The sequence below is a fragment of the Protopterus annectens genome, chromosome 5.part1 (genome assembly GCF_019279795.1).
Source record: "Protopterus annectens isolate FY-2018-M chromosome 5.part1, PAN1.0, whole genome shotgun sequence".
Taxonomy (NCBI): domain Eukaryota; kingdom Metazoa; phylum Chordata; order Ceratodontiformes; family Protopteridae; genus Protopterus; species Protopterus annectens.
The window spans coordinates 486,612,280-486,633,243 of NC_056736.1; positions in this window are offsets into that span (position 1 = coordinate 486,612,280).

Genomic DNA, 20,964 nt, shown 5'->3' on the forward strand with positions numbered 1-20,964 from the left:
CAGCATTATAGCTTGCATGTATGTATGATGAAAGCTTGTTGTATCTGTCATCTCTCATTGCTATTGTATATGAGTGGCATTTAATTAAATTGTTCCCTCATATATATTGTCAATCCTCCTCCTCCCAATTCACCCTTACCAACACACTTTTATATTGGATTGCAACATATATGCAGCATTCCTGTTGTGCTCACCCTTGCCACCTACAAATTACAAAGTAAATAACTTGTCTAGAAGCCAACATACTGCTTTGGTGCACCTCTAATTAAGTGGCTTCACTGAAATCTCTTAATTCATTCTCTCCAGTACAACTCTTTTGAGTGTGTACATTTAACTCCCAGAGGGCGTAGCTTGAACCTTTATAAAAATTTAAGTTATCACCTTATAGTTCTAACAAATACTCAATGACAGAGGTCAAATATCAGTACAATTGTGTTTGCCATCATGCATGCTTCAAGGTAAAATATTCTGATGCCTTGTATGTGGCATGTTTTTGGAATTATTAATGCAAATATGAACAAGCAATATTTGACATCTAGAGGCACAGTAGGAGGTAAATGCAGAATCCCCTGGAGGTGCACTCAGCTGTAATGAGTTGTTATTATAATTTCATTGTGCACATATATCAGAAAATATTAACTCCACTTGCTGATAATGAAGCCCATGTCTGTCAACAATATTTAATGCTTCACACATCTTGCACTAAGTCACAGCAGTTTCAGGTTCTTTTGCTACAGGTCTAATTGCACTTCGATCAAATGTCTACTGAGCGGGATGAATACTGAAAAGGAAGTGATCTCAGCTGCTAGTTAGCTCCAGTTTCAACTTACCAACTATCTCATACTTCTCTTTTTGTTAACAAGTCTATAACATCCATTACCGTAGTCCAGCTTTACTGCTGAAAGGCTGAGCAAGCTGAATGTGCATGCTTTCATAGAAAATTAAAAAAAAAGTCATGCATCAGATAACCAACAGTACAAACATAAGCTGTAGCAAAATATTTTAAACCAAAAGCTCATCATGTTGATTTATACAGTAAGTGTTCTTGGGATGCAGCATCACACCATAACATATTGAGGTCATTAAGGCAGATACCTTTAAAACCATCAGTAAATACATTGTAAAAAGGTGTCACTAAAACAGTATGTATCACGTGGAGTGGGAAATACATTGTAAAAAGGTATTACTAAAACATTGGTAAATACATTGTAAAAAGGTGTCACTAAAACAGTATGTATCACGTGGAGTGGGAAATACATTGTAAAAAGGCATTACTAAAACATTGGTAAATACATTGTAAAAAGGTGTCACTAAAACAGTATGTATCACGTGGAGTGGGAAATATATTGTAAAAAGGCATTACTAAAACATTGGTAAATACATTGTAAAAAGGTGTCACTAAAAAAGTATGTATCACGTGGAGTGGGAAATACATTGTAAAAAGGCATTACTAAAACATTGGTAAATACATTGTAAAAAGGTGTCACTAAAACAGTATGCATCACGTGGAGTGGGAAATATATTGTAAAAAGGCATTACTAAAACATTGGTAAATACATTGTAAAAAGGTGTCACTAAAACAGTATGTATCACGTGAAGTGGGAAATATATTGTAAAAAGGCATTACTAAAACATTGGTAAATACATTGTAAAAAGGTGTCACTGAAACAGTATGTATCACGTGGAGTGGGAAATATATTGTAAAAAGGCATTACTAAAACACTGGTAAATACATTGTAAAAAGGTGTCACTAAAACAGTATGTATCACGTGGAGTGGAAAATACATTGTAAAAAAGCATTACTAAAACATTGGTAAATACATTGTAAAAAGGTGTCACTAAAACAGTATGTATCACGCGGAGTAGGAAATATATTGTAAAAAGGCATTACTAAAACATTGGTAAATACATTGTAAAAAGGTGTCACTAAAACAGTATGTATCACGTGGAGTGGGAAATATATTCTAAAAAGGCATTACTAAAACACTGGTAAATACATTGTAAAAATGTATTACTAAAACAGTATGTATCACATGGAGTGGGAAATATATTGTAAAAAGGCATTACTGAAACATTGGTAAGTACATTGTAAAAAGTTCTTACTATGTTACTAAAATGGTATGTATCTCACGGAGTGGGACAGGCTTGTTAAGCACCGATCAGTATTCTTAAACTTTAGTCTCATGCTGCAGCCCAAACAAAAGTAAACTTGTACAACAGATGATCTTCAGGAACCAAAAAGGATCAATAAGACTTTAAACACTTCTTTTAGACTTTTTTTGGTCAAATGAATTGCTTATATGTTTTTAAACTTTTTAACATTTTGTTCTTCTCATCACTGGTCTATTGTGGCCATATTCTGTATGGCAAAAGTAAGCGTATGGCAGTTTTCAGAGTTGTTAAGTCGTGTAGCACTCGTACACTTTTGTCTTTAAATACTACAGTTGGATGGATGCAGTTTAAACTTCATGCACTATAGAGAAGTATGATCAGGTATCTCCAATAATAACTCTTCTAGATACATACTCTCAACATTGATGTCAAGATTTACCCCTCAAATTTCATTTGAGGTGAATTTCTAGGACACATAAAACTGGTTAAGACTGGCTCTCTGGACATAATCTTCTATATTGTTTGATACTAGATTTTATTTATTTGTTTATTTATTTATCAACTTACTGATAGATGAATTATACAATTAGCAAAATTTCTAATACAGACTGAATGAAAACCACCAAGATATCAGTAATAGCAGCATTAGGTCAAATTAAGCAAGAACACTATCAAAAATATATAAAAAGGTCATTATTCTGAAATTTACAAACAGCTGTTGAAACCATTGGACCTGTGCTCAAATGCATACCAGCTAGTCATGGTGGGCTTGGCTAAGGTTTCACCTAGAAGGAAAGTACAGGATTTGAGTCTGGTCTTGCATTATTGTCTAGGCTTAAAATAGTCATTCAAGGTAATTAGCCTAGTATGAATCTATGAATAAAAGTTAAACCATGCATCAACAGCAACCCACCTTTAACCAATTTTCTACATGGGTCACAGTATCACATCAGCTGTAACCATCTTTCTTAATTTAAAGCCACTCTCCTGCCTTCTTCAACAGTCATGACTGACTGTCACAGCCGCAGGTCTTTTCTCAGTCAATACATCCATCTGTTTGCTGGATGCTGTCATTTCCTTTTGTCTTCTTCCTGTGCATACCAGATCTTATTCAACAGTTCATCTTCTTCTTTCTTGCACATATGCCTGAATTGGGTCTATGTCACATAGTCGAAGTCTTATAACTTCTAACACGTAATGTTCGAACCATTATGCTCGAAGTTACAAAACTTCAACTATGGATAAAAATAAATAAATAAATAAATAACGGAAAACAAAATAAATTGTTTTAAGCAGGGGGGCAAGCCCCCCTGCACCCTCCACACTCCCCCACTACTTAAATATACCAACTCCGAGATCGCACCCCATTGGACAAAATGAAAACCTCTGCTTATGGAGATTTGCATCCAAATGCTCAAACTTTTACAAATTCGAACTTATGGTCTCGACCATATGAGGTTCAAACTTGTAAAAGTTTGACTACATGATAGGAACCCACATGAATCATTGTAGTCTGTTCTCTGTAATCTTCTCTACATTTGGAAATACTCAGGCTTCTGCTGTGATATCCTCATTTCTTTGTCTGGCCCACAGTGTACGTCCTACCAACCATCTGAGATACTTCATCTCCATTATCTTGCGCTATCTTTCATGCTCTGGCTTCACTGCCCAGGTTTCTGTATCACACAGCAGAACTGCTCAAACTACTGTTTTGTGCACCTTACTTTTCAGCATCTTTGACATTTTCCTCTCATATACTACCCCTGACACTCTGTGTCATTTGGCTACAGCCCCTCTGATTCTTGCTTTGACCTCTCCATTCTGACTTCCATTCACTTCAACCACTACTCCCAGATACTTGAAGCTGTTAACCTGTTCTACTATTTTCCCTTCTATCTCAATATGTAGCTTCTTCTGATTTCATTCTCTTGTGCAAAACTCTCACACCTACTACTTTAGGATTAGATTTGTATCATTTATCATTATATTATACATTCATTAACCAGGTAAGCCGACAATTATCCCTCTTTGGGGGAATCTTGAGAGCACTGTCTGGTTAAGTGACTTTATCAATATCACCTCATAGACAGATAGAGGTGGAAAAAATCAAACCTGTTTCTTGAGTAGGGAAAGTAGATTGTTTACAGTTTACAAACCTAACTGTCGGTGTTAACTGCCAGTCTATTACATTAATGAATACAATTTATACCAGTTCAGGATACTGAAGCCTTTGTGAATTAAGTGCTACAAGGTATAATAGATGAAAACTGAATGACACAGGTATATATTCATATCATTGCTAAATAATTAAAGTTACCTGAAGAATGAAGTTGCAGTGATAGTTTTATCTATTTACCAGCTATGAGAGCAGCAAATATAATATCTCAACTTATTCTTTTCCTTAATTGATTATCTCAATAAAAAAGATAATTTGCCTTTTTATGGAAACATATTATTGAAATTACTGTGTTCAGTGCATGGCAGTTCCCTTCTATGATTAAAGTTAACATTTTTGTACCCTCATAGTAATTAATATGGGACAAAAGTGGAACTTTCAAATTGAAAAAGTCCTACTGTATGAAATCATTTCTGCAAACCTGTTTAATATTTATTAGTTCCACTCCACTTTTTAGACATTATTCAATGATTTGAAAACTATCAACTGCTGCCATGATATGGAGGGAAGCAGTTTTCATAACATAATCACTATGTTATTAAGGGCAGCTACTGTGGACTGTTTCCAGCTTTTACAAGGATATTCCCTGCACCATGTAAGTGCTATGTAATATGCATTGCAGTCTCTGAAAAGCTCTGTGAACTTCTCATTCCTTGACAGAACTTACTAGCCCTTCTGTGATTGGATCACATGCTGCACTTACATTTACTGTTTATCTATTTGTTTAACTCCTGCAGTCATCATCGGCTGACATAGTTTTAAGTAAACTAGTAGGCCAGACTGCTTTGCAGTTCTTCAAAGTGAAAATACACAGTTCAGATGAAGACATTTTTTGTTTGTTGTTTGATTACACAATTCATATGCACTTCATGTAGTAAAAGGATACTTGTGGAAGGAGCTCAGAGAGAGAGAGAGAGAGAGTCAGAGGGGCAGAAACACAGAGTGAAAAACAGAGCTATACAAATCTAAGTGGCCAGTGCATCCAGTAATATCCCCCTCAATGCCCCATGCTAGTAATACATTTTTCAGAAAAAAAATCCTAATTAATCTGATTCTGCAAAAAAAATAATGAGAAAGATAGAGATAAATGTTCCAATGCAACACAGCTATCAGCTTATGTTGCATTGTTAGTGTTGTATTTTTTTAATTCAACATATTATGAAAAGGAAGGCAGATAAAAAAAAATCAAGAAACAAAACAAAAAAAAAAACAAAAAAAAAAAAACAAAATTGGGTAAGAAGGTAGTAACAGCTTGTCAAGCCTTAACTCTAGATGTACTTGTAAAGTCAGTTTCTTCTTTCTGCAACCTCTCTAACACGAGGGTAATGGGTATGCTTTATAATGATGTGGACAAATTATTTTTTTACCAATCATATCATATCATATCATGTCATATCATATCATCACTCATTACAAATCCCCGTTTTAGCTTTTTTTCTCGTTTTTTTACATGTGGTCAGGGTATTGTGTATGTGATCACCATCTCTCTTAACTCAGTGCAGTTTTCTACCTTCTTTGATAGTCTTGACTGACTGTCACACATCACTCACACAATCTATCCATCTCTTTGCTGGACATGCTTGTTTCTTCTTACTATCTTCCTGCCTCTCCCAAATTTCGTTCATGAAATTGTCTTCTGCTTATATGCACATGTGCCTGAACTACCTTAGTCTAGTCTCTTTGACTTTTTCTACAATCAGAGCTACATTCGCTTCAAATCTGGTATCATCATTTCTTTGTCTGTCCCAGTGTTCATCCTAACATGAGTCTCAGGTGATTTCTTCTCAATTACCTCTAGCTTCTTCGACTACTCTGCCTTCATTGCCCAGGTTTCTATATCATCGGTCACACCACTGCTTTGTATCCCTTACTTTTCAGCTTCTTTGGCATTTTTCTGACACATACATCCCTTGGCACTCTGTAGCAGTTGGCTACAGCCCATCTGATTCTCACTTTGACTTCATCATTTAATATCCTTTCTCTTCAATCACTCCTTATCAGACACTTGAAATTGTTAACCTGTTCCACTATTTTCACTCCTATCTTAATTTTCACCTTCTTCTGATTTCACTTATTTGTTCCCATGGCAACTGTCTTGATGGTAATTAGTTTCATCCCATGTGAATTTAATTTTGCATTTCATTCACTTACAGTTTGCAAATGTTCCTATTCAGTCTACTTGTAATGTAACATTGTTTGCATACAGTAACTCTGTTCATCCATCACCTCTGACCTGTTTGCTAAGGTAGTCCATCGCCGATATGACCATCTGTGAGCTTAGAGGTGAAACCTAATGCACACCCTCACCCATTCCTACTGAGAACCCCTGTGTGAGTTCAGACACTATTTGCACTTGTGTCGCTGGATCCTTGTACATAGCCTGCACTAATGCTACCAATGCTTTCAGGATTTCCAACCCTCTCACTACAAGTTCAAACCAGCTTTCTAGGGACCTTGCCATTTGCTTTTTATTAGGTATAGGAAAGCATAGTTGAGCTCTTTCCTGCTCTGTATCTGCTTCATCACTGTCTTTCTCATTGGAAACATCAGGTCAGTAATGCCACATCCTAATCTGAGTCCTAACTGCTTATTTTGCATCTTACTTTCTACTACTTTGTGCATTCATTTATCAATCACCCTGTCCGGCACTTTCATGCAACATTACTGGAGTTTGATACCTCTGTGCTGCTGCACTTATGAATATCCACTTTGCTCTTTTACATTGACACTCCAATGCTTACAATCCAGTCATCCGGGATACACCTTTCTCTCCATACTGCTAAGGTTACTTCAGGAGTCATTTCTCCCCTAACTCACCCAACAGCTTGATCATATCTGCTGTGACCTCATCTGAGCCTTCTGCTTTCCCTTACATCAATTTCGGCAGTGCTTTTATTACTTCTTCTAGGATGGGCTGCTTTTATTTTCATTGTAGGCTGTCTATAGGGCAGATCATCTTCTGTAGGATTTTCATTATTTAGAAGCTACTGGAAGTATTCCTGCCATCTGCCTTTGACGTCTTGCGGACTAATGAGCAGATTGTTGCTAACATCCCTTGTGAATGGTGTCAGAAGACTATCCTATTCACTTTTTTCTTTGCCTTGCCACCTGACCGAGTTTCTTGGTGCCATTTGTTAGGTCACTTTCCAGAACCTGGTAGAGTGCCTCAGATGCCTTGTTCTTTGTAGTGTTATTGTTCTCTTAGCCTCTTTGCTTGCCAGCTAGTACTCTTTCTTACCCACATTGATCTTTTCAATGTCCACCTTTTTCTTGCACTCCTTTCTTTTATTAACTTCCTGGACTTCTGCATTCCTGCACCAGTTTTCCTTATGTACCTTATTTCCATACCAGGTTCATGCAGATATCAATTCTATAGTCTCCACACATGCTGATTTCAGATGCTGATTCTTCTTCAACTCCAGCTATCTTCTTTTATCTTCTTCCTAATGTGTTAGAGCTCTTAGTATTTTCTAGAACTTGTGTGGTTTTAGTGCAAGTAAACTAATTTCAGCCTTGTCTCTGCTGACCTTATTCTAGTCAACAAGGATCTTTTGAAATTTATTTGGAGAACCAGTGAAAAATTGGGACCACATTCATCATATCATATTTTTCATGAAATTGTTACTAGGGGTAAACAGTGTAGTTCTATTTAAAATCAAATGTTTTAAATTTAAGATAAAATGATGTGAACTAGCAAAGATTGTATTGGTGAGATAATTAATCATAAGCTTATGACCTTCAACACATGTTGCTTAACACTGAAAACATAAATGCTCATATACTATGGTTGATTTTTCCATAAAACAAAGGGAAGGCTTAAGTTTATGACCAATAAAATCTGCCCTATGACTCACAGTAATAAAGACCAGACTATCCCAAATGATAATGGGTACAATTAGCAGGCCAGGATGGCTAAGAAGCCAGCTGAAGCAGTGGAACAGGAATGGCCCAATGTTGCATCACCTATTCTAGTTAATGGTTTTGGCCAAGTCTGACTGCTTGAGCTGTTTCTGCTACTGGTGAAGGTGGCAGTCACAAAGGAATGAAATGAGAAAAGCACAACATACCAATGAGTGTTCATCTTCTTCTCAGAAGTGAGAACAGAAAGCAGTATTCATGTATACTGCTAACAAGAGGAAGGAGCACCTGCAAAATTACAGTAAATGCTTCAGAGATATTACCAAAACTTTATCATACATCAATTAGTTCAAAGAAAGAATGAATAGTGGTCTGAAGGTAATGACTATCATAGAACCATGGGTAATCTCACAAGAGTGGATGAAAACAGTGAAACAAATTCTAGCTCACGTTTTTAAGCTATGAAATGCAATATGGGTTATATATACAGAAAAATGATACTGAGGCAAATTTAGCAGATTTATTTATTATTTATTTACTTATTTACTTTTTTTACATTTGTTTACTGGGAAAGTCTGACTGGACACAAGTCCTTTTTCAGCGGAGTCCTAGGGAGAAACCTCCACATAAAACAATAGATTATAAGGTAGCAAATACAAATATAAATGCTCATTGTGATACAAAATTTTTAATACCGGATATATCATATTTTTAGTGAAAGACAAATAATGAGCACACAGTATAGTAAGACATATGTTCTTAGTGGGTGATATACATATATAAACTGAGATGTCATGTACAAGTAGTATCTATTTACAAGTGTATGATATTGTCAGGCTGTAGGTTGAACCAAGAATTAAACATTCTTAATAAGCATAAAATATAGTACACAATTTTATGACAGTGTATATACGTTAGTAATGTTTAATGCATGGTAAAGAGAGTGTTACAGTTGCTAAGTGAGTGATAGAGTTGCAGAGTTCTTAAGGTTATGAGATAGGTGATATGAAAATAAAGCAAGAGATCATCCTGGATTGGTGCACGAGCATGGCCATGTAGTAGATAGGTGAGTATTCAGTGTTCTTTTGAAGTGGGGTAGGCTGGTATTGGAAGTTATAATATAGGGCAACTTGTTCCAGGTTTTAGACATGAAGTTGAAGAAAAGGGAGTCTCCAACTGTATTATTGGATTTGGTTTTTCTTAGTAGGGGGTTATTATTACCGCGGACAGTCCTGTTGTTGGAGTAGGGATGTATTAGGCTCTCTATGGCAGGGGTTTTATGTGGTTCGTAGAGCATCTTATGGGCCATGATTAATTGATTTTAGAGTAAGAATTGTGGGAGTTCTAGCCACTTGAGTTATTTAAGTGTAATGTAATGATGTGCCCTGAAAGGGGAGTCTGTGGTGAACTTGGCAATTTTGCTATAGCAGGACTCTACTTTTGTCGGGTTTGTATTTTGGAAACTAGTGAGAATGGGTGAGGCATAAAGGAGAGATGAGTTGAGATGTGTTTGAGCTATTGTAGTTGTTGTGGTATTTGTAAGATACTGTTTATTTCTATATAGCATTTCAAGTTTTTATGAACTTTCTTTATAGTTTTTTTGATGCATTTCAAATCTCAGGTTGGTATCTATCATGACTCATAAGAGTTTAGTATGGCTTGCAGGTGAGATGATAGCGAGGATTCTAGATGTGATATTAAAAGGGGGGATATTGGTGGCCTGCTAGGATGCAAAAGCATTTGTTTGGTTTTATTGGGGTTCAAGATCAACTGGGCATTGCTTACCCAGGTTTCTACTGCAGTAAAGGAATCTTCTGTTAGTGATTGTAACTCTGTAATAGTGGGAGCCGAGCAGATTAAAGTGGAATCATCTGCATACTGAATCACATTGGCTTGTGGTGCAGAACTATGGAGCTTATTAGTAAATTAGTAAAGATAAAGAAAAATAGTAGACCTAGTATGGACCCTTGGGAGAGAGGTTTTGTTGCCATAATACTCCTTGATGGCATCCAATGAGGTAGTCAAGGAACCAGGAAAGGGTCGGTGGGCTTGAATTCAGTTCAGAGAGGGATTTAATTAGTTTGCTGTGCCAGACCATGTCAAAGGCCTTGCACAGATCAAGAAAGACAGCAGGTACAATATGACCATTGTTTCTATGTTGGTTGATTGTGTTGGTGAAAGATGGAAAAGCAGTGGTGGCACTGTAGTGGGGTGGAAACCATGCTGGGTGTTGGATAGAAGGTTTTAATTATGTAGATAGTTTATTAATTGTCTACGTGTGCATTTCTCTAGTATTTTTGACAGAGTGGATAAGATAGCTATAGGCCGGTAGTTGGATATGTCTGTAGAATTACCTCCTTTATGAAGTAGTATAACATACGATGTCTTCCAAATTGCAGGGACTAGTTGTTCATAAATGTATCTGTTGACTAGGATAGATACAGGGTAAGCAACACTGTTGGCAGCCAGTTTGAGAAAGTCAGCAGGAAGGTTATCAGCAGCCAGTGTAGTGGGTTTTAGTTTTTTAGTATTTTTTTTATTAGGTCAGTCGGCACTGGTTGAAGAGAGAATGTGTTATCATTGTTATGAGATATTGGTTTCTTGTTACTGTTTTGAGATATTGGTTCTGTATATAAATAGTGGTGGGGAAGTGATCGATAGAGAGGGTTGAAATGGTCTCGGTGAAATATTTATTAAATTGGGTGGCTATTTTGTCTGGATTGTTGGTGGTTGGGGAGGGAGTGCTAGCTTTATCAGGCTGGATTATTGTATTAATGGCTCACCAGAATTTCTGAGGGTTGTTTTTGTGTTTTTTATGCATCCTTTTAGTAGTGCATTTTGTCCTGTTTTACCTGTCTTTTTGCCTTGTTTTTAAGTTCTCTATAGGCTTGTTTTGTGGATTGTATTCCTGTTGTCTATGCCAGAATCCATGGTTTGCCCCTTGATTTTAGTAATGATCTAATTTCCTTCCTAAGCCATGGGGCAAAGTTTGATTTGATTCTTAAGGATCTAGAGGGTGCTTGTGTATTTAGGATATCTAGAAAGGTAGAGTTAAAATATCTGACAGCATCTTCTAGGAGGAGTTGCTTAAGCGGTTCCCAGTTACATTGATTTAGAGTGGATAAGAAAATATTGGAGTTAAAGTTCTTTTTGTTTCTAATTAGTTAGTAAGTGGTACAATTAGGTGGGTAGATATGCTGCTTAAGGTGGAGTGTAAGAAGAGGGCCACTAAGGCTATCTGGGAGACAGCCAGATTGTGTGGATGATGTAGGTAAAGAGCCTGTAGCTAAAGAAACACGAGTAACGTAAACCAGATATGGTGTCTGAATTTCTTGTGTTAGCAGTTGCTCTGAACCGAAAACTAGAAAAACAGGTTATGGGAATAGTTTATGAGGTCACAATATAATTTGGCATCTACATTAATGCAGGTCTTTTTAGCTGCTCAACACCTGTTTGCTAATGTCTGCATTACATAAGTTTGATTGGTTCAATACATTTCCTTGTACTTCTTTGCTTGCTGCATGCTGTGGCAGTATTTACAGGCTTGAAATATATCCATTGCCATAAATCCAAGGTAATTCACCCCACATGGACCATTATCAAGTGATAATCATATTTATCAGGATGGGAGATTCTATGAGCCCTTGTTACATGCCATATCTCAGGGGCAGAATGTTTACTGTCATCTGTTTCTTATACAACCTGGTGAGGGTGGTGTCTGTATGCATGACAATAGAGTTCATTATTACAAAACATTACAGTGGTTAGATTTAGTCTTGGTATGCCTTAAGGGCTTCGTGTCTGCACCCTTGTGACCTTTTGAGGTACATGCAGTGGCTGTGGATGTGCAGTTTCAAGGTGTATGTGTTGCTGCGTGAACTAATCGCCAAATGTAAGGAATCAGGATTTAATCCATGGTATATTAACTAGCTGACATGTTTTATTTGGAAATTAATATATATTGTTTTAGTGTTGAGTCTTTGATTTGTTTAAAAAAACATGGCAACTGTCAATTGCATTTAGTGACACCTGATTTTCTAACAGCCAATTGCAAAGTGAAGTAAAGTTGTTTTGTAGTGCACATTGAGCACATTGATGTTCGTACAAAAATTCCATAAAGTTTTGTCATCAGCATAAAAAGAGGTAGCAGGCACGTTCACTAAAGGTGCACCAGAAGTTTTAGTCCCTAGTCCCATCTTATTCTTCCTTTTCATCAATGACCTATGTTTTTGTTGAAGGTGTTAGCAATGCACAAGGTTATTTTGCAAAGTTGTTTGGAGAACCAGACTAGGGCAGTGGGAAAGAAACCAAGAAAATGTAGTTTCTTGATCAAATTTGAATGTATAACATTTATTAAAGGTCTTTTGGTAATATGAATATGGCTCCTGTGAGCTCTTTTTTTCCAGCTGGTGTAAACACAACCATTGAGAGGGTATATTGCCATGTGTTGCGATTTGTTCTGAACCTGTGGTGGCAGTTACTAATTATCATTCACTTGTTTAAGTGTCATGATATACTGATTATAAAGACATTTCTCATTTTTTTTAATTACAAGACAGAGTATTGAGATGGGTAAGGGTATTTAAGGGACAGGAATTATTAAAATGTGTTCCAACTGTCAAGATTACAAATGTCAGCAAGGTGTTTTTACATATGATATACTGCCATGCATAGAAATAGAGGGGTGAAATGCATCATGGTTGGGGTTGTTATGTAGATCTTTACTGATGAGTCTGCCAAAGTTAATAAATTATTTATTTATTTTTTTTTCAGTTTCTTCAGCTTTTGCTCACCTTCATTGTTGATCTTAAAGAATCTTTGCAGTCATGTTCCTAAATGTCTATAATAATACCCCACTTAGGTTCATAGATTAGTACCAGGCTAACTGCCCTTGCGAGCCATTTTAAGCCTAGCTAATTATCCCTTGTGAGACTCAAACCCTGCACTTTGCGTTTATAAGTGAAACAACTTAACCATTAGGCCACCCTCCCAATCCTTTCATCTCAATGATTGTACTGCATTTTCCTCACTTATGTATTCCTTTAATCTCTGTTCCCAGAAGTTTGAAGTTAAATTCAACCTCGCTTACTTTATTGAACAAATTGCATTTATTCTACCATGGGCATGCTTCTTGGCTTGCCATGACTTTGGTGTATGTCACTGGAGCTAGTTTTCAGGCCCTTTGCTATATTCTCATCTCAATCAAAAATAAAAGAGAAATATGTTCTTATCACTACTATAAACAGGGTGGCATAGCTTGTGCCATGTGAACAGGGAGGTGACTGCCCCACATGAAATATATTAGGAGGGACAGCTGGCACTGCACAAAAGGTGCTGTTTGTTTTCTGCAAGTTCTTTCAACTGAAAGTGATATCAGTAATTGTTTAAGCAGCAGAAATTTAACTCACATACTGTATGCTTTTATACTTGGAGTGGTGTGGAAATGTGAGTAGTTTTTCATCTAAAAGGAAAGAGAGCTAAATTATTTTAATTATTTTAATGCTGGTTAAATATTCAAGTTGCACTGATAGTGACCTGTGTGGTGATATTTATATACTTTATAGTTTTCTGCCCAGTACCATCTATTTCCATTTTTTAGTTTGTTCTAGGACCTTAGTATTGTGTTTTTATTATCGGTTGCGGGAAGATTGCATTTCTGCATTATTCTGCAGTTCTATTTCCACAAATAGAATCACTTGTTAAAGCTATCTGTTTGTATTTTAAACTCTTTTGGGCCATAGTCTTATAGTTTAATTAACAGCTGTTGGAGAACTGTGTACTACTACTGCCAGATTTGTGCCTTAGTCATTTATTACAACATTTTTTTCCATAGACAGTGTTACTAATAAATTACTGCATAGTCTGGAGCCTTAAACTATCACAGAAGCTCAATAGTGAGAGAACTGTCTCTTCCAGTTTTTGCTTCAGTGCATTTATATTCTGCTATTCATTTACCTGCTTAAAGTTGCATTCTGTGTCTGCTCCATCTTCCACTAACACATTAAGCTAACGTTTCTGAAAGAGCTAAAATGTTACTTTTATTTGATTGGATGCTTCTCTAACTAGCCTGCTTGGTGTGTGAAAATGTTCCCAATCCTGTCACCCCTTTGTCTGTATTTCTGGCCTCCACCCCTTATGATAATCTGATTTTCAAGGTCTCTTCCTCCCCTTTATTCATTGCTGTTGTATAAACTATTTATGTACTCTTCCTCCCCATTGTTTGTATTAGACCCATAATACTGAATGCCCAGCCAGCAGACCAGCATTGCTCTTGACTACACCTCCTTTACTACATATTGTCTCCTGTTCATTTTCCTGTAGGTCAGCAAAGCTTGAAGTCCTAGCCTGCATTCCATAAGTATTTTACTTGTATCCAGTGCTATCCACACAAAGTTAAATACCTTTGATTACTAAACTGCACTTAAGTTATTTTGAGTGATCGCTAACATTTTTTTGCTTTTATTTGTGCATCTCCCTGAAATTTTTGTTAAAAAAATCAGTCTTCCTCTCACTGCTTCTACTGTAAGACTGTCTTTAAATTGGCATCAGCAAGGAATTTCCAGCTAATTGTTTTACTGGTTTGTGGCAGCATTGCACTTATGGGTCTCTTCTATTGTGTTTCTACATTAGGAGGACTGTGTCTAATTGTGTTTCTACATTAGGAGGACTGTATCTAATCATCTAGCTGCAAGAGGAATTTGCCCGGTCTATCTGAGTTGGGAAGTACACAAAAATGACTTGTAGTACAGTCATTTTATTGCTAGAGGTATCATTAGTTAGTTTTCTGTTTTTTTTTTTCTGTCCTGCTATAAATTTTGCACACTTGCATGGGTTAGCAGTGCCCTGGACAGTAGCAAACATAGAGAAAGCAAATTTTCCTTGTAGAACAGTCCATAAAAGTGTACCCTGTAAAGCAGCAATATAGCACAAATACCTTTTGAGCCAAAAAGCTTAGAGCAGATAGTTGGACGTCGAGTGGCAATACCTACAGATTTAGTAGAATTCAGTATTGCGTAAACATTAAAGTTAGTAGATTTTAGTACTTTTTAACATAATTCTCCATAATAAAGCACCCTTATTAGTCTGCACCAACAAAGTATCCTTAAAAGCCTTCTAAACCTAATGTACCACCCCCTTGTAGCTCATAAAGCAAGGGAATGGACAGTACGAATATAGAATTTTCTATCTTTTCTGTAGCCAGCGTGGTGTATATGGGCATCTTGAGACAATGTAGCAACTGTCTCATGTTTACTGACAACCGCTTACTCCTTAAAGAAGCAGACACAGAGCATGAGAGAGGTATACTTACATAATGACACAGGAGGCTAAACTCTCAAATACAAGTGTAAATCAGGTTGTCAAAACTATGCACACACTACCTCACATAGCACACAACATGCACATAGGCTACCGTATGCTGTGGGACATAAAAGCAATCTTCCTAAACAGTAAGGATTGGCTAGACCACTCATTGTCAAAGCTATGCTGCAGCAAGCCCAAAGGCACTCAGAAAAAACAACACCTAACAACACATATGGTGTCACTCTCAGTGGAGCCCCAAACATTAAGCTCATAAAGAAAGCAAACACGTTTCCCATGACTCTCATCATAGGGGAACTCCATTGTAAAATATACTGATGCCCCTCTAACCAGGCTGAACTAGGAGAAAGTAACTGTTAGTTGCTTATCTGGATCCACTCAAGTCATTTTGCCAGAGGTTCCAGTATGATTCCATCATAGTCCATGTAGGTGTAAATGACCTGAGATGTACCTCCCTGGACTATATGAAGACAGACATTGTAGAGTTTTCAGACTATGTGTCTCAAACTATTATGAGCCCAGCGATGAGCAGCATATTACCATCACCAGGGATGATGCTAGATTATGAGCAAACAATGAATGACTTCAACAACTGGCTGTCTTTCTGGTACCATTCTATGGGATGTTATATCTAGCAGCTTGAGAGGACATGGTTAACAGACCATGTCGCTTTACCAAGGGTGGTCTGTAGCTGTCCCCTCTAGGCATTTGAATACTGGCTAAAACTTTATCCATCCCATAGTGCATTTTTAAGCAATGTCAAATTGACAAATCTACAGACATAACAAAATCAACTCAAATGAACCTCAGTGTTTTATTGTTCAATGCCAGGAGCCTAAATAAAACATTTTATCTCACCTAGACCCCTCTCACACTTGAAACTATAGACATCTGTGCAGTTAATGACACATGGTCTAAAGTTTCAGAGGGTACCATGGCAGTGCAAACTTTCAGTGCCTTCTGCACTTTTAGACCAGTAGCTGCATAGACAAGGGCTAAAGGTATAAATCTGTCAATATATTTATATATCAGTAAGAAGCATACCTCTAAGGTGGTCAGATAGGGTGATGTGCTGAAGTTCCACCACATGCAGGTCACCATAGATGAAATCCCAAACTATATCCTAGCCAGCTATAAGTCACCTCCATGTCCCAAAAAGCTCATAATGCATACTTAGACCTACTGAAGACACCATCCAACCTAATACCCTACTCATGGAAGACTTTAATTATCCCCTGTATAGACTAGGAATCAAACATGGCCTCAAATGTCCAGTCACAGAGATTCCTGGATTTCTTAAATACAAACACTGTTAACCAAATATTAAATGCACCCATTAGAGGCTCCAGTATACTTGACCTTGTGTATGAGATAATGCTGCACCCCCCACCCCACCCACTGTCTTGTCCTCCATGGTAAGGACTGACCATTTAGCTGTCTCCTTTGAAATCAACTCCATAATCACATTTAAACCACTAAAAGTTAGGAATTATTCCAAGGCAAATGACCTTTTATTAAGTGATGGTTTGTCAAACTTCAGTGCTCCTCCAAACCCTGAGAACAAGCAGCCTATGCTGAATTGCACTCAGAAACTCTGTACAGCCATGTCAATGGCTGCATAGAGGCTGCTGCACCTACCCTGAGTAAACCCAGGACTAGTCTCAGAAACAAACTGCCCTGGTGGCATCTCAAATTAAACAGGATATACAACAAAAGGTAAAAAAAAATACGGCAAAAAGTTAGGAAGGGTAATTCCCATAAAGAAAAAAACTATTTCATCAAAATAGATAGGTAATTTGACATGGCTAATTACATCAAGCAAATCCAACTTTAAAGTTAAGATGTCCTCCCAGGTAAAAGACAACCATAACACCTTCTAGTGCTATAACAGAAACCTCAAGGGCAGCACACAGCAATGTGCTGAACTGGTGGTTAATGTGCCACATTCACTGAACCTGGAAATATAGCAAATCTGTTTACAGACTTCACTTCTGACTTTATCCCCTTCTTACCCTCAGCTATCCCCCAAAATACTTTCAAACATAATCCCTACAACTATAACTAGGGAACATGTACTGGCTGTACTCACTAAAGCCAAGAACACAGACTCAATGAACTTAGAAAACATCCAAAGTTGCCTTCTGAATTGTCTAAAATACAACTTATCAGGACCCCTGGATTCATTACTTAATTGTATTAAAAGATGCTTTGTGCCACATGAATGGAGAACTGTGACAGTCATCCCCCTTTCTTAATGGAGGACCTCAACATATTCTGCAAACTACAGACCCATTAGTCATGGAAAGAATTATCATGGAAATTATCAACGAGGACATAGGAGACTTCCAGACACTGGATCCTTCCCAGCTTGGCTTTGTCAAAGGAAGGTCATATTTACTGAATCTGGTAGACATCTTTGAAAAGGTCACTAAAGCAATGGATGAGAGGAAAATGCTGCATATTGCTTACCTAGATCTGGCTAAACTAATGGATTCAATACCACTCCAGCATTGTCAACAAACTTACTGAACTAAGTGTAAACCCAGTTATAACACTCTGGATAGCTAGCTGGCTCACCAAAAGGATCCAGGAGGTTAGCATCTATGAAGCCACCTCCACAAAGAGGTTGGTCACCAGAGGAGTCCCCCATTGCTCTGTGTTAGGCCCATTCCTTTTTGGCATCTACTTCTCAGATGTGAAAACCACTGTCAAAGGCATCTGGCTAATCATGTTCGCAGATGATTACAAACTGGGAGCAGTCATTGGATTCCCAGAAGATGATAACACCCTTCAGGAAGGTTTCATACAAACACACATTTGGTGTCAAAGCCGTGGCTTAAAACTCAGTACCAAAGAATACATTATAGTTTCTTCTGGGAAAATTGCCTCTCCCAGTAACTATGTCATTAACAAAACACCCTAAAACGTTGATCCACTAGTCTGGGATCTGGGAACCTAGCCTTTGACCAACATGTTTCCAAGCTAGTAAAACAATCCTACTATATTGATCATCTTACAAGCAAGGGCAGGGCATCTAAGTCCAGAAAGGTCATCATGCTCTTGTACTTGTTCCTCATTAGACCCATCATAGAGTATAATTCCCCCTTCACTGTGCACCTGAACAGACACATGGAGCAATTGGACAGTGGTCCCTTACAAAAAGAATACAGGGAGTAAACACAATGTCCTACACTTGGTAAAGTAAAAAATTCACAAACCAACAGTAATCCAAGTACCGAACCCAGCACGGAAACTCGACCAGAACAAGAACCAAAAGCTTGACCGTATTTCAAAGTGGCACAGCTTCCCAAACACAAAATATCCGATGACCAGTGTAGTATTGCAATAAATGACAAATTTTATTCCATAAAGTACATCCACAGTTGATGCGATCAACAAAATACGTAACACTGACTTCAGTAAAATAAAATAAAATATATTCAACACAGAGGGTTAAGCGCTTTCATCTGTTCCTCTCCAGACTTCCTCAGAACCATCATTTCACTTCCGCAATACATTTAAATTACAATTACAATTGTAATTACAATGTCCTACACTTATCACCTCAAAGCCCTGTCTCTTTACTTGGTGTCACATAAACTTCTGAGAGGTCATCTTTGCCGGGCATACAAGCATCCCTGAAGCCTGTTTTGATAAACCTTTTCTGCATGCAGAAAACAAACAGCATCAGAGCTACTAGATCAAAAGACCTACATTTTGCTTGTGATATAAACAGGACATATTGAAGAGACAGATATATTTCTCAAATAATTCCCATTCTCAGAAACAGGCTCCCCATCCATGTGAAGCAGAGTTCCACCCTATCCCTATTTAAGTGCGACTTCGATCAATGGATGGGTAATCAGAAATTCACCCCCCCTGTTCAGGCTCCTGTATCTCTGATGGACAAAGGTAGTCAGTAAATTACTCCTTATATAACTTTAATTTGTGGGTCACATTTGATTTGGACAGCTAGGCTTATAAGGGCCCTAATGGTTGTTAACCTAGTATACACCCATGAACCTAAATGATTTCAAAATTGCTTGTAGTGTTTATGTGTGTGTGTGTGTGTGTGTGTGTGTGTGTGTGTGTGTGTGTGTGTGTATATATATGAGTGTTTGCGTGTGCCCTCTTGAATGTGTGTTCATCTGTGTTTTATTAGTAACTACAGCAAGGAGCTAATATATGTCTTTGATAGACTTTAAAAGGTGTTTCGAACTGTGTCACATGGAAAGCAAAACGCTATTATGTAGCTCTGTGCCTACACTCAGATGATTTTTATTCTTATTATTTTTTATTTTATTTTATTTTATTTTATTTACTCTTCAATTCTGGTTGTCTGGTTGGGGGATATGCCACTTGGGTGATTACCTTAAATCAGCATATGCTTTGCTAGCTTAATGTCATAAGGTCAAATATAATTCACAAGTGCAATCCGTAAGTAAATCGCCATGTCCATTACTGTTCAGTTTTAAAGGTTGCATCTCAAAGGTAATTTAGATGCAAAGGAAATCCAAAGTACGGTGTCTCAAATGTTGCATGGCTGCCAACACATCTCTTCTGAGGTGATAACGTAAAACCTCAGGACACATTTGGATTAATGCCGATGCGAATAACAGAATCCTAACTATCATAAAGGGTAGATAAGGTACAAGACAGTATCATCTTTTGCAGAGATGAATTAGAAGATGTATGAAGAAATAGGAGATCGAACATTTCAAAGGCAATCCGAGGAAGAATAAATTAATCTCACACTTTAGTATAAATGGGTTGTCTGCATGTGAATTGGGATTGTTAGAATCAAGGTACACTAAAGGACAGATAAAGGTGGTTTGATGGATGGGAAACATAAGGGAGTGTCTAGTAGTTTGGTACGGACAAGGCATTACAACAAGAATAACCCCCCAAAAAAAAAAATTCTGAAGGAACTAAGAAGAGAATTAAAAAAAAAAACTATTTTATTTCATGCTCGTAGGTTCCCAGTGGTTGCAGAATGCCAACTGTGATCAAGCTGCATACATGTGCAAAAAGAGGTACTGAAATTACTCCTACAGCTATGGTTATGTTAAAACAAGTGTTAACAAAATGAATGGATGGTTGAATGTATGATAAAACAGTAAATAGATCTGACAGCTATCTTTTGGTAAGAAAAAGAAAAGAAAAGCTACAGAATCAGTCTTGTGTCTGTTCAACAAACCAGAAGTCGTTCAGATCACAAGTAGGAGAGTTTTGTAGAAGTTATGTGAAACTAGTCATTCAGTGAAATGTATATATACACACAAACGTGTGCGCGCACACACACACACACACACACACACACACACACACACACACACACACACACACACTCACACAAGCGCGCACATGCACACACACAAAAGTACACACACACGCACACGCACACAAACAAGCACGCACATGCACACACACAAAAGTACACACACGCACACATGCGCACACACACACACACACACACACACACACACACACACACACAC